Source organism: Dermacentor variabilis, chromosome 4 (genome assembly GCF_050947875.1).
Source record: "Dermacentor variabilis isolate Ectoservices chromosome 4, ASM5094787v1, whole genome shotgun sequence".
NCBI lineage: Eukaryota > Metazoa > Arthropoda > Arachnida > Ixodida > Ixodidae > Dermacentor > Dermacentor variabilis.
Genome location: NC_134571.1, coordinates 196,863,530 through 196,879,462, shown reverse-complemented (window position 1 = coordinate 196,879,462; position 15,933 = coordinate 196,863,530).

Below are 15,933 nucleotides of genomic sequence, written 5' to 3'. Positions count from 1 at the left end.
GCTCAAGTGCGACCTATCGGAACCATCAGAGCAACTATAACGTTGTGATATGTTTCATATGCAGCTGTTCATCGGAATGTACCTGCTAATACAGTTTTTTTAATGATGAAAGAAACATTCATGTCACCGTTACACTAGCCATTTTCGAAGGCTGTAAGCCCTGACACGTATGCTATTAGAAACTGTCGACAGAATATAACAATGAAAACGCATGCGTGTCTCAAAACTTGAAAATAAAAAAAGAAAACTAGTAACCACGCAACATGGACACGGAAATCGAGTAGTTCAACTGGTAATGTCAATGCAGCCAGCGCTTTCAAATGAGGAATCGCATATTTCTGGGGAGCAACTGCTATCGTTAAAAAAATTGCACGCGTACATAATTTTGGTCCAGACATACGGAAGGAGGAGAATGAGCAGGCGCGAGCTAGCTTTTGTCAAAGTACAAGCAAAATAGCGGTGAAGAAATAAACAAGGACGGAAGAAGGGTGGTTTGAAAATAACATAAGACCAGAGTGGGGGTACTGGTCTGACATTCTTTCGAAAATAATAGTGAAATAACTAAGAACGTTAAGAATACTTACACGCGCGCGGCCACTGCTAAGGCAATGTGCTTCGCTATCTGACAAAGCTGGCGCTATTCATATTTCCCCTCTGGAAGGCAAACTCAAACTTCAAACAAGAACTGACACAATGCCGTCGTGAGAGGAATCGCTGTCCGAATATTCGTCTTGCTGCGCCGCCAGTATTGATTCAAGCTTATCTACCATACACTTCACAAACACCTTAACACGAAGGCTTACTTTGCCACGATTTGATAACATTAGCTGCTGCTTTTTGTACGAAATAGCAAGGATCTTGCGCAAATTCTTCTCCATCGTGTCTGCCGTGAAGACGTCTTCGCTCTGAAAATAAACACGTCTTGTCGGCTGGCACACCAAGAGCGAAGTGAGAACGAGTTCTCCGCAAAGGAAATGGAGGGGTTAAACTGTGACGAATTTTTTAGAAACGAAAGGGGGGCCAGCAAATCGCTGACATTCCTTTGTTGCCAGCGGGTGGGTGAAGCCTTTGTTGAAGTGGTTGAGAGGTGTCAGCTCCACTGCTGCTTGGTTCATGCCTGAGGAACTGAAATCGCTGGGCCTGCAAAATGACGTTTATTGCAATGCCCATAACGCGGAAGGTAATGTGCAATATTGGTCGTAATCTAGTAAAAGTGGTGTTGCTTAACTATTTTTATAGGTTAGATTGCTGATATCTGCCGCAACATTATCTCGCAAGCTCAAGTGCGACCTATCGGAACCATCAGAGCAACTATAACGTTGTGATATGTTTCATATGCAGCTGTTCATCGGAATGTACCTGCTAATACAGTTTTTTTAATGATGAAAGAAACATTCATGTCACCGTTACACTAGCCATTTTCGAAGGCTGTAAGCCCTGACACGTACGCTATTAGAAACTGTCGACAGAATATAACAATGAAAACGCATGCGTGTCTCAAAACTTGAAAATAAAAAAAGAAAACTAGTAACCACGCAACATGGACACGGAAATCGAGTAGTTCAACTGGTAATGTCAATGCAGCCAGCGCTTTCAAATGAGGACTCGCATATTTCTGGGGAGCAACTGCTATCCTTAAAAAAATTGCACGCGTACATAATTTTGGTCCAGACATACGGAAGGAGGAGAATGAGCAGGCGCGAGCTAGCTTTTGTCAAAGTACAAGCAAAATAGCGGTGAAGAAATAAACAAGGATGGAAGAAGGGTGGTTTGAAAATAACATAAGACCAGAGTGGGGGTACTGGTCTGACATTCTTTCGAAAATAATAGTGAAATAACTAAGAACGTTAAGAATACTTACACGCGCGCGGCCACTGCTAAGGCAATGTGCTTCGCTATCTGACAAAGCTGGCGCTATTCATATTTCCCCTCTGGAAGGCAAACTCAAACTTCAAACAAGAACTGACACAATGCCGTCGTCAGAGGAATCGCTGTCCGAATATTCGTCTTGCTGCGCCGCCAGTATTGATTCAAGCTTATCTACCATACACTTCACAAACACCTTAACACGAAGGCTCACTTTGCCACGATTTGATAACATTAGCTGCTGCTTTTTGTACGAAATAGCAAAGATCTTGCGCAAATTCTTCTCCATCGTGTCTGCCGTGAAGACGTCTTCGCTCTGAAAATAAACACGTCTTGTCAGCTGGCACACCAAGAGCAAAGTGAGAACGAGTTCTCCGCAAAGGAAAGGGAGGGGTTAAACTGTGACGAATTTTTTAGAAACGAAAGGGGGGCCAGCAAATCGCTGACATTCCTTTGTTGCCAGCGGGTGGGTGAAGCCTTTGTTGAAGTGGTTGACAGGTGTCAGCTCCACTGCTGCTTGGTTCATGCCTGAGGAACTGAAATCGCTGGGCCTGCAAAATGACGTTTATTGTAATGCCCATAACGCGGAAGGTAATGTGCAATATTGGTCGTAATCTAGTAAAAGTGGTGTTGCTTAACTATTTTTATAGGTTAGATTGCTGATATCTGCCGCAACATTATTTCGCAAGCTCAAGTGCGACCTATCGGAACCATCAGAGCAACTATAACGTTGTGATATGTTTCATATGCAGCTGTTCATCGGAATGTACCTGCTAATACAGTTTTTTTAATGATGACAGAAACATTCATGTCACCGTTACACTAGCCATTTTCGAAGGCTTTAAGCCCTGACACGTACGCTATTAGAAACTGTCGACAGAATACAACAATGTAAACGCATGCGTGTCTCAAAACTTGAAAATAAAAAAAGAAACTAGTAACCACGCAACATGGACACGGAAATCGAGTAGTTCAACTGGCAATGTCAATGCAGCCAGCGCTTTCAAATGATGACTCGCATATTTCTGGGGAGCAACTGCTATCCTTAAAAAAATTGCACGCGTACATAATTTTGGTCCAGTCATAAGGAAGGAGGAGAATGAGCAGGCGCGAGCTAGCCTTTGTCAAAGTACAAGCAAAATAGCGGTGAAGAAATAAACAAGGACGGAAGAAGGGTGGTTTGAAAATAACATAAGACCAGAGTGGGGGTACTGGTCTGACATTCTTTCGAAAATAATAGTGAAATAACTAAGAACGTTAAGAATACTTACACGCGCGCGGCCACTGCTAAGGCAATGTGCTTCGCTATCTGACAAAGCTGGCGCTATTCATATTTCCCCTCTGGAAGGCAAACTCAAACTTCAAACAAGAACTGACACAATGCCGTCGTCAGAGGAATCGCTGTCCGAATATTCGTCTTGCTGCGCCGCCAGTATTGATTCAAGCTTATCTACCATACAGTTCACAAACACCTTAACACGAAGGCTTACTTTGCCACGATTTGATAACATTAGCTGCTGCTTTTTGTACGAAATAGCAAGGATCTTGCGCAAATTCTTCTCCATCGTGTCTGCCGTGAAGACGTCTTCGCTCTGAAAATAAACACGTCTTGTCAGCTGGCACACCAAGAGCAAAGTGAGAACGAGTTCTCCGCAATGGAAAGGGAGGGGTTAAACTGTGACGAATTTTTTAGAAACGAAAGGGGGGCCAGCAAATCGCTGACATTCCTTTGTTGCCAGCGGGTGGGTGAAGCCTTTGTTGAAGTGGTTGAGAGGTGTCAGCTCCACTGCTGCTTGGTTCATGCCTGAGGAACTGAAATCGCTGGGCCTGCAAAATGACGTTTATTGCAATGCCCATAACGCGGAAGGTAATGTGCAATATTGGTCGTAATCTAGTAAAAGTGGTGTTGCTTAACTATTTTTATAGGTTAGATTGCTGATATCTGCCGCAACATTATCTCGCAAGCTCAAGTGCGACCTATCGGAACCATCAGAGCAACTATAACGTTGTGATATGTTTCATATGCAGCTGTTCATCGGAATGTACCTGCTAATACAGTTTTTTTAATGATGAAAGAAACATTCATGTCACCGTTACACTAGCCATTTTCGAAGGCTGTAAGCCCTGACACGTACGCTATTAGAAACTGTCGGCAGAATATAACAATGAAAACGCATGCGTGTCTCAAAACTTGAAAATAAAAAAAGAAAACTAGTAACCACGCAACATGGACACGGAAATCGAGTAGTTCAACTGGTAATGTCAATGCAGCCAGCGCTTTCAAATGAGGACTCGCATATTTCTGGGGAGCAACTGCTATCCTTAAAAAAATTGCACGCGTACATAATTTTGGTCCAGACATACGGAAGGAGGAGAATGAGCAGGCGCGAGCTAGCTTTTGTCAAAGTACAAGCAAAATAGCGGTGAAGAAATAAACAAGGACGGAAGAAGGGTGGTTTGAAAATAACATAAGACCAGAGTGGGGGTACTGGTCTGACATTCTTTCGAAAATAATAGTGAAATAACTAAGAACGTTAAGAATACTTACACGCGCGCGGCCACTGCTAAAGCAATGTGCTTCGCTATCTGACAAAGCTGGCGCTATTCATATTTCCCCTCTGGAAGGCAAACTCAAACTTCAAACAAGAACTGACACAATGCCGTCGTCAGAGGAATCGCTGTCCGAATATTCGTCTTGCTGCGCCGCCAGTATTGATTCAAGCTTATCTACCATACACTTCACAAACACCTTAACACGAAGGCTTACTTTGCCACGATTTGATAACATTAGCTGCTGCTTTTTGTACGAAAAAGCAAGGATCTTGCGCAAATTCTTCTCCATCGTGTCTGCCGTGAAGACGTCTTCGCTCTGAAAATAAACACGTCTTGTCAGCTGGCACACCAAGAGCAAAGTGAGAACGAGTTCTCCGCAAAGGAAAGGGAGGGGTTAAACTGTGACGAATTTTTTAGAAACGAAAGGGGGGCCAGCAAATCGCTGACATTCCTTTGTTGCCAGCGGGTGGGTGAAGCCTTTGTTGAAGTGGTTGAGAGGTGTCAGCTCCACTGCTGCTTGGTTCATGCCTGAGGAACTGAAATCGCTGGGCCTGCAAAATGACGTTTATTGTAATGCCCATAACGCGGAAGGTAATGTGCAATATTGGTCGTAATCTAGTAAAAGTGGTGTTGCTTAACTATTTTTATAGGTTAGATTGCTGATATCTGCCGCAACATTATCTCGCAAGCTCAAGTGCGACCTATCGGAACCATCAGAGCAACTATAACGTTGTGATATGTTTCATATGCAGCTGTTCATCGGAATGTACCTGCTAATACAGTTTTTTTAATGATGACAGAAACATTCATGTCACCGTTACACTAGCCATTTTCGAAGGCTTTAAGCCCTGACACGTACGCTATTAGAAACTGTCGACAGAATACAACAATGTAAACGCATGCGTGTCTCAAAACTTGAAAATAAAAAAAGAAAACTAGTAACCACGCAACATGGACACGGAAATCGAGTAGTTCAACTGGTAATGTCAATGCAGCCAGCGCTTTCAAATGATGACTCGCATATTTCTGGGGAGCAACTGCTATCCTTAAAAAAATTGCACGCGTACATAATTTTGGTCCAGTCATAAGGAAGGAGGAGAATGAGCAGGCGCGAGCTAGCCTTTGTCAAAGTACAAGCAAAATAGCGGTGAAGAAATAAACAAGGACGGAAGAAGGGTGGTTTGAAAATAACATAAGACCAGAGTGGGGGTACTGGTCTGACATTCTTTCGAAAATAATAGTGAAATAACTAAGAACGTTAAGAATACTTACACGCGGGCGGCCACTGCTAAGGCAATGTGCTTCGCTATCTGACAAAGCTGGCGCTATTCATATTTCCCCTCTGGAAGGCAAACTCAAACTTCAAACAAGAACTGACACAATGCCGTCGTCAGAGGAATCGCTGTCCGAATATTCGTCTTGCTGCGCCGCCAGTATTGATTCAAGCTTATCTACCATACAGTTCACAAACACCTTAACACGAAGGCTTACTTTGCCACGATTTGATAACATTAGCTGCTGCTTTTTGTACGAAATAGCAAGGATCTTGCGCAAATTCTTCTCCATCGTGTCTGCCGTGAAGACGTCTTCGCTCTGAAAATAAACACGTCTTGTCAGCTGGCACACCAAGAGCAAAGTGAGAACGAGTTCTCCGCAATGGAAAGGGAGGGGTTAAACTGTGACGAATTTTTTAGAAACGAAAGGGGGGCCAGCAAATCGCTGACATTCCTTTGTTGCCAGCGGGTGGGTGAAGCCTTTGTTGAAGTGGTTGAGAGGTGTCAGCTCCACTGCTGCTTGGTTCATGCCTGAGGAACTGAAATCGCTGGGCCTGCAAAATGACGTTTATTGCAATGCCCATAACGCGGAAGGTAATGTGCAATATTGGTCGTAATCTAGTAAAAGTGGTGTTGCTTAACTATTTTTATAGGTTAGATTGCTGATATCTGCCGCAACATTATCTCGCAAGCTCAAGTGCGACCTATCGGAACCATCAGAGCAACTATAACGTTGTGATATGTTTCATATGCAGCTGTTCATCGGAATGTACCTGCTAATACAGTTTTTTTAATGATGAAAGAAACATTCATGTCACCGTTACACTAGCCATTTTCGAAGGCTGTAAGCCCTGACACGTACGCTATTAGAAACTGTCGACAGAATATAACAATGAAAACGCATGCGTGTCTCAAAACTTGAAAATAAAAAAAGAAAACTAGTAACCACGCAACATGGACACGGAAATCGAGTAGTTCAACTGGTAATGTCAATGCAGCCAGCGCTTTCAAATGAGGACTCGCATATTTCTGGGGAGCAACTGCTATCCTTAAAAAAATTGCACGCGTACATAATTTTGGTCCAGACATACGGAAGGAGGAGAATGAGCAGGCGCGAGCTAGCTTTTGTCAAAGTACAAGCAAAATAGCGGTGAAGAAATAAACAAGGACGGAAGAAGGGTGGTTTGAAAATAACATAAGACCAGAGTGGGGGTACTGGTCTGACATTCTTTCGAAAATAATAGTGAAATAACTAAGAACGTTAAGAATACTTACACGCGCGCGGCCACTGCTAAGGCAATGTGCTTCGCTATCTGACAAAGCTGGCGCTATTCATATTTCCCCTCTGGAAGGCAAACTCAAACTTCAAACAAGAACTGACACAATGCCGTCGTCAGAGGAATCGCTGTCCGAATATTCGTCTTGCTGCGCCGCCAGTATTGATTCAAGCTTATCTACCATACACTTCACAAACACCTTAACACGAAGGCTTACTTTGCCACGATTTGATAACATTAGCTGCTGCTTTTTGTACGAAAAAGCAAGGATCTTGCGCAAATTCTTCTCCATCGTGTCTGCCGTGAAGACGTCTTCGCTCTGAAAATAAACACGTCTTGTCAGCTGGCACACCAAGAGCAAAGTGAGAACGAGTTCTCCGCAAAGGAAATGGAGGGGTTAAACTGTGACGAATTTTTTAGAAACGAAAGGGGGGCCAGCAAATCGCTGACATTCCTTTGTTGCCAGCGGGTGGGTGAAGCCTTTGTTGAAGTGGTTGAGAGGTGTCAGCTCCACTGCTGCTTGGTTCATGCCTGAGGAACTGAAATCGCTGGGCCTGCAAAATGACGTTTATTGTAATGCCCATAACGCGGAAGGTAATGTGCAATATTGGTCGTAATCTAGTAAAAGTGGTGTTGCTTAACTATTTTTATAGGTTAGATTGCTGATATCTGCCGCAACATTATCTCGCAAGCTCAAGTGCGACCTATCGGAACCATCAGAGCAACTATAACGTTGTGATATGTTTCATATGCAGCTGTTCATCGGAATGTACCTGCTAATACAGTTTTTTTAATGATGACAGAAACATTCATGTCACCGTTACACTAGCCATTTTCGAAGGCTTTAAGCCCTGACACGTACGCTATTAGAAACTGTCGACAGAATACAACAATGTAAACGCATGCGTGTCTCAAAACTTGAAAATAAAAAAAGAAAACTAGTAACCACGCAACATGGACACGGAAATCGAGTAGTTCAACTGGTAATGTCAATGCAGCCAGCGCTTTCAAATGATGACTCGCATATTTCTGGGGAGCAACTGCTATCCTTAAAAAAATTGCACGCGTACATAATTTTGGTCCAGTCATAAGGAAGGAGGAGAATGAGCAGGCGCGAGCTAGCCTTTGTCAAAGTACAAGCAAAATAGCGGTGAAGAAATAAACAAGGACGGAAGAAGGGTGGTTTGAAAATAACATAAGACCAGAGTGGGGGTACTGGTCTGACATTCTTTCGAAAATAATAGTGAAATAACTAAGAACGTTAAGAATACTTACACGCGCGCGGCCACTGCTAAGGCAATGTGCTTCGCTATCTGACAAAGCTGGCGCTATTCATATTTCCCCTCTGGAAGGCAAACTCAAACTTCAAACAAGAAATGACACAATGCCGTCGTCAGAGGAATCGCTGTCCGAATATTCGTCTTGCTGCGCCGCCAGTATTGATTCAAGCTTATCTACCATACACTTAACAAACACCTTAACACGAAGGCTTACTTTGCCACGATTTGATAACATTAGCTGCTGCTTTTTGCACGAAATAGCAAGGATCTTGCGCAAATTCTTCTCCATCGTGTCTGCCGTGAAGACGTCTTCGCTCTGAAAATAAACACGTCTTGTCAGCTGGCACACCAAGAGCAAAGTGAGAACGAGTTCTCCGCAATGGAAAGGGAGGGGTTAAACTGTGACGAATTTTTTAGAAACGAAAGGGGGGCCAGCAAATCGCTGACATTCCTTTGTTGCCAGCGGGTGGGTGAAGCCTTTGTTGAAGTGGTTGAGAGGTGTCAGCTCCACTGCTGCTTGGTTCATGTCTGAGGAACTGAAATCGCTGGGCCTGCAAAATGACGTTTATTGCAATGCCCATAACGCGGAAGGTAATGTGCAATATTGGTCGTAATCTAGTAAAAGTGGTGTTGCATAACTATTTTTATAGGTTAGATTGCTGATATCTGCCGCAACATTATCTCGCAAGCTCAAGTGCGACCTATCGGAACCATCAGAGCAATTATAACGTTGTGATATGTTTCATATGCAGCTGTTCATCGGAATGTACCTGCTAATACAGTTTTTTTAATGATGATAGAAACATTCATGTCACCGTTACACTAGCCATTTTCGAAGGCTGTAAGCCCTGACACGTACGCTATTAGAAACTGTCGACAGAATATAACAATGAAAACGCATGCGTGTCTCAAAACTTGAAAATAAAAAAAGAAAACTAGTAACCACGCAACATGGACACGGAAATCGAGTAGTTCAACTGGTAATGTCAATGCAGCCGGCGCTTTCAAATGAGGACTCGCATATTTCTGGGGAGCAACTGCTATCCTTAAAAAAATTGCACGCGTACATAATTTTGGTCCAGTCATAAGGAAGGAGGAGAATGAGCAGGCCCGAGCTAGCCTTTGTCAAAGTACAAGCAAAATAGCGGTGAAGAAATAAACAAGGACGGAAGAAGGGTGGTTTGAAAATAACATAAGACCAGAGTGGGGGTACTGGTCTGACATTCTTTCGAAAATAATAGTGAAATAACTAAGAACGTTAAGAATACTTACACGCGCGCGGCCACTGCTAAGGCAATGTGCTTCGCTATCTGACAAAGCTGGCGCTATTCATATTTCCCCTCTGGAAGGCAAACTCAAACTTCAAACAAGAACTGACACAATGCCGTCGTCAGAGGAATCGCTGTCCGAATATTCGTCTTGCTGCGCCGCCAGTATTGATTCAAGCTTATCTACCATACACTTCACAAACACCTTAACACGAAGGCTTACTTTGCCACGATTTGATAACATTAGCTGCTGCTTTTTGTACGAAATAGCAAGGATCTTGCGCAAATTCTTCTCCATCGTGTCTGCCGTGAAGACGTCTTCGCTCTGAAAATAAACACGTCTTGTCAGCTGGCACACCAAGAGCAAAGTGAGAACGAGTTCTCCGCAAAGGAAAGGGAGGGGCTAAACTGTGACGAATTTTTTAGAAACGAAAGGGGGGCCAGCAAATCGCTGACATTCCTTTGTTGCCAGCGGGTGGGTGAAGCCTTTGTTGAAGTGGTTGAGAGGTGTCAGCTCCACTGCTGCTTGGTTCATGTCTGAGGAACTGAAATCGCTGGGCCTGCAAAATGACGTTTATTGCAATGCCCATAACGCGGAAGGTAATGTGCAATATTGGTCGTAATCTAGTAAAAGTGGTGTTGCATAACTATTTTTATAGGTTAGATTGCTGATATCTGCCGCAACATTATCTCGCAAGCTCAAGTGCGACCTATCGGAACCATCAGAGCAATTATAACGTTGTGATATGTTTCATATGCAGCTGTTCATCGGAATGTACCTGCTAATACAGTTTTTTTAATGATGATAGAAACATTCATGTCACCGTTACACTAGGCATTTTCGAAGGCTGTAAGCCCTGACACGTACGCTATTAGAAACTGTCGACAGAATATAACAATGAAAACGCATGCGTTACTCAAAACTTGAAAATAAAAAAAGAAAACTAGTAACCACGCAACATGGACACGGAAATCGAGTAGTTCAACTGGTAATGTCAATGCAGCCAGCGCTTTCAAATGAGGACTCGCATATTTCTGGGGAGCAACTGCTATCCTTAAAAAAATTGCACGCGTACATAATTTTGGTCCAGACATACGGAAGGAGGAGAATGAGCAGGCGCGAGCTAGCTTTTGTCAAAGTACAAGCAAAATAGCGGTGAAGAAATAAACAAGGACGGAAGAAGGGTGGTTTGAAAATAACATAAGACCAGAGTGGGGGTACTGGTCTGACATTCTTTCGAAAATAATAGTGAAATAACTAAGAACGTTAAGAATACTTACTCGCGCGCGGCCACTGCTAAGGCAATGTGCTTCGCTATCTGACAAAGCTGGCGCTATTCATATTTCCCCTCTGGAAGGCAAACTCAAACTTCAAACAAGAACTGACACAATGCCGTCGTCAGAGGAATCGCTGTCCGAATATTCGTCTTGCTGCGCCGCCAGTATTGATTCAAGCTTATCTACCATACACTTCACAAACACCTTAACACGAAGGCTTACTTTGCCACGATTTGATAACATTAGCTGCTGCTTTTTGTACGAAAAAGCAAGGATCTTGCGCAAATTCTTCTCCATCGTGTCTGCCGTGAAGACGTCTTCGCTCTGAAAATAAACACGTCTTGTCAGCTGGCACACCAAGAGCAAAGTGAGAACGAGTTCTCCGCAAAGGAAAGGGAGGGGTTAAACTGTGACGAATTTTTTAGAAACGAAAGGGGGGCCAGCAAATCGCTGACATTCCTTTGTTGCCAGCGGGTGGGTGAAGCCTTTGTTGAAGTGGTTGAGAGGTGTCAGCTCCACTGCTGCTTGGTTCATGCCTGAGGAACTGAAATCGCTGGGCCTGCAAAATGACGTTTATTGTAATGCCCATAACGCGGAAGGTAATGTGCAATATTGGTCGTAATCTAGTAAAAGTGGTGTTGCTTAACTATTTTTATAGGTTAGATTGCTGATATCTGCCGCAACATTATCTCGCAAGCTCAAGTGCGACCTATCGGAACCATCAGAGCAACTATAACGTTGTGATATGTTTCATATGCAGCTGTTCATCGGAATGTACCTGCTAATACAGTTTTTTTAATGATGACAGAAACATTCATGTCACCGTTACACTAGCCATTTTCGAAGGCTTTAAGCCCTGACACGTACGCTATTAGAAACTGTCGACAGAATACAACAATGTAAACGCATGCGTGTCTCAAAACTTGAAAATAAAAAAAGAAAACTAGTAACCACGCAACATGGACACGGAAATCGAGTAGTTCAACTGGTAATGTCAATGCAGCCAGCGCTTTCAAATGATGACTCGCATATTTCTGGGGAGCAACTGCTATCCTTAAAAAAATTGCACGCGTACATAATTTTGGTCCAGTCATAAGGAAGGAGGAGAATGAGCAGGCGCGAGCTAGCCTTTGTCAAAGTACAAGCAAAATAGCGGTGAAGAAATAAACAAGGACGGAAGAAGGGTGGTTTGAAAATAACATAAGACCAGAGTGGGGGTACTGGTCTGACATTCTTTCGAAAATAATAGTGAAATAACTAAGAACGTTAAGAATACTTACACGCGCGCGGCCACTGCTAAGGCAATGGGCTTCGCTATCTGACAAAGCTGGCGCTATTCATATTTCCCCTCTGGAAGGCAAACTCAAACTTCAAACAAGAACTGACACAATGCCGTCGTCAGAGGAATCGCTGTCCGAATATTCGTCTTGCTGCGCCGCCAGTATTGATTCAAGCTTATCTACCATACACTTCACAAACACCTTAACACGAAGGCTTACTTTGCCACGATTTGATAACATTAGCTGCTGCTTTTTGCACGAAATAGCAAGGATCTTGCGCAAATTCTTCTCCATCGTGTCTGCCGTGAAGACGTCTTCGCTCTGAAAATAAGCACGTCTTGTCAGCTGGCACACCAAGAGCAAAGTGAGAACGAGTTCTCCGCAATGGAAAGGGAGGGGTTAAACTGTGACGAATTTTTTAGAAACGAAAGGGGGGCCAGCAAATCGCTGACATTCCTTTGTTGCCAGCGGGTGGGTGAAGCCTTTGTTGAAGTGGTTGAGAGGTGTCAGCTCCACTGCTGCTTGGTTCATGCCTGAGGAACTGAAATCGCTGGGCTTGCAAAATGACGTTTATTGCAATGCCCATAACGCGGAAGGTAATGTGCAATATTGGTCGTAATCTAGTAAAAGTGGTGTTGCTTAACTATTTTTATAGGTTAGATTGCTGATATCTGCCGCAACATTATCTCGCAAGCTCAAGTGCGACCTATCGGAACCATCAGAGCAACTATAACGTTGTGATATGTTTCATATGCAGCTGTTCATCGGAATGTACCTGCTAATACAGTTTTTTTAATGATGAAAGAAACATTCATGTCACCGTTACACTAGCCATTTTCGAAGGCTTTAAGCCCTGACACGTACGCTATTAGAAACTGTCGACAGAATACAACAATGTAAACGCATGCGTGTCTCAAAACTTGAAAATAAAAAAAGAAAACTAGTAACCACGCAACATGGACACGGAAATCGAGTAGTTCAACTGGTAATGTCAATGCAGCCAGCGCTTTCAAATGATGACTCGCATATTTCTGGGGAGCAACTGCTATCCTTAAAAAAATGGCACGCGTACATAATTTTGGTCCAGTCATAAGGAAGGAGGAGAATGAGCAGGCGCGAGCTAGCCTTTGTCAAAGTACAAGCAAAATAGCGGTGAAGAAATAAACAAGGACGGAAGAAGGGTGGTTTGAAAATAACATAAGACCAGAGTGGGGGTACTGGTCTGACATTCTTTCGAAAATAATAGTGAAATAACTAAGAACGTTAAGAATACTTACACGCGCGCGGCCACTGCTAAGGCAATGTGCTTCGCTATCTGACAAAGCTGGCGCTATTCATATTTCCCCTCTGGAAGGCAAACTCAAACTTCAAACAAGAACTGACACAATGCTGTCGTCAGAGGAATCGCTGTCCGAATATTCGTCTTGCTGCGCCGCCAGTATTGATTCAAGCTTATCTACCATACACTTCACAAACACCTTAACACGAAGGCTTACTTTGCCACGATTTGATAACATTAGCTGCTGCTTTTTGTACGAAATAGCAAGGATCTTGCGCAAATTCTTCTCCATCGTGTCTGCCGTGAAGACGTCTTCGCTCTGAAAATAAACACGTCTTGTCAGCTGGCACACCAAGAGCAAAGTGAGAACGAGTTCTCCGCAATGGAAAGGGAGGGGTTAAACTGTGACGAATTTTTTTAGAAACGAAAGGGGGGCCAGCAAATCGCTGACATTCCTTTGTTGCCAGCGGGTGGGTGAAGCCTTTGTTGAAGTGGTTGAGAGGTGTCAGCTCCACTGCTGCTTGGTTCATGCCTGAGGAACTGAAATCGCTGGGCCTGCAAAATGACGTTTATTGTAATGCCCATAACGCGGAAGGTAATGTGCAATATTGGTCGTAATCTAGTAAAAGTGGTGTTGCTTAACTATTTTTATAGGTTAGATTGCTGATATCTGCCGCAACATTATCTCGCAAGCTCAAGTGCGACCTATCGGAACCATCAGAGCAACTATAACGTTGTGATATGTTTCATATGCAGCTGTTCATCGGAATGTACCTGCTAATACAGTTTTTTTAATGATGAAAGAAACATTCATGTCACCGTTACACTAGCCATTTTCGAAGGCTTTAAGCCCTGACACGTACGCTATTAGAAACTGTCGACAGAATACAACAATGTAAACGCATGCGTGTCTCAAAACTTGAAAATAAAAAAAGAAAACTAGTAACCACGCAACATGGACACGGAAATCGAGTAGTTCAACTGGTAATGTCAATGCAGCCAGCGCTTTCAAATGATGACTCGCATATTTCTGGGGAGCAACTGCTATCCTTAAAAAAATTGCACGCGTACATAATTTTGGTCCAGTCATAAGGAAGGAGGAGAATGAGCAGGCGCGAGCTAGCCTTTGTCAAAGTACAAGCAAAATAGCGGTGAAGAAATAAACAAGGACGGAAGAAGGGTGGTTTGAAAATAACATAAGACCAGAGTGGGGGTACTGGTCTGACATTCTTTCGAAAATAATAGTGAAATAACTAAGAACGTTAAGAATACTTACACGCGCGCGGCCACTGCTAAGGCAATGTGCTTCGCTATCTGACAAAGCTGGCGCTATTCATATTTCCCCTCTGGAAGGCAAACTCAAACAAGAACTGACACAATGCCGTCGTCAGAGGAATCGCTGTCCGAATATTCGTCTTGCTGCGCCGCCAGTATTGATTCAAGCTTATCTACCATACACTTCACAAACACCTTAACACGAAGGCTTACTTTGCCACGATTTGATAACATTAGCTGCTGCTTTTTGTACGAAATAGCAAGGATCTTGCGCAAATTCTTCTCCATCGTGTCTGCCGTGAAGACGTCTTCGCTCTGAAAATAAACACGTCTTGTCAGCTGGCACACCAAGAGCAAAGTGAGAACGAGTTCTCCGCAATGGAAAGGGAGGGGTTAAACTGTGACGAATTTTTTAGAAACGAAAGGGGGGCCAGCAAATCGCTGACATTCCTTTGTTGCCAGCGGGTGGGTGAAGCCTTTGTTGAAGTGGTTGAGAGGTGTCAGCTCCACTGCTGCTTGGTTCATGTCTGAGGAACTGAAATCGCTGGGCCTGCAAAATGACGTTTATTGCAATGCCCATAACGCGGACGGTAATGTGCAATATTGGTCGTAATCTAGTAAAAGTGGTGTTGCTTAACTATTTTTATAGGTTAGATTGCTGATATCTGCCGCAACATTATCTCGCAAGCTCAAGTGCGACCTATCGGAACCATCAGAGCAATTATAACGTTGTGATATGTTTCATATGCAGCTGTTCATCGGAATGTACCTGCTAATACAGTTTTTTTAATGATGATAGAAACATTCATGTCACCGTTACACTAGCCATTTTCGAAGGCTGTAAGCCCTGACACGTACGCTATTAGAAACTGTCGACAGAATATAACAATGAAAACGCATGCGTGTCTCAAAACTTGAAAATAAAAAAAGAAAACTAGTAACCACGCAACATGGACACGGAAATCGAGTAGTTCAACTGGTAATGTCAATGCAGCCAGCGCTTTCAAATGAGGACTCGCATATTTCTGGGGAGCAACTGCTATCCTTAAAAAAATTGCACGCGTACATAATTTTGGTCCAGTCATAAGGAAGGAGGAGAATGAGCAGGCGCGAGCTAGCCTTTGTCAAAGTACAAGCAAAATAGCGGTGAAGAAATAAACAAGGACGGAAGAAGGGTGGTTTGTAAATAACATAAGACCAGAGTGGGGGTACTGGTCTGACATTCTTTCGAAAATAATAGTGGAATAATTAAGAACGTTAAGAATACTTACACGCGCGCGGCCACTGCTAAGGTAATGTGCTT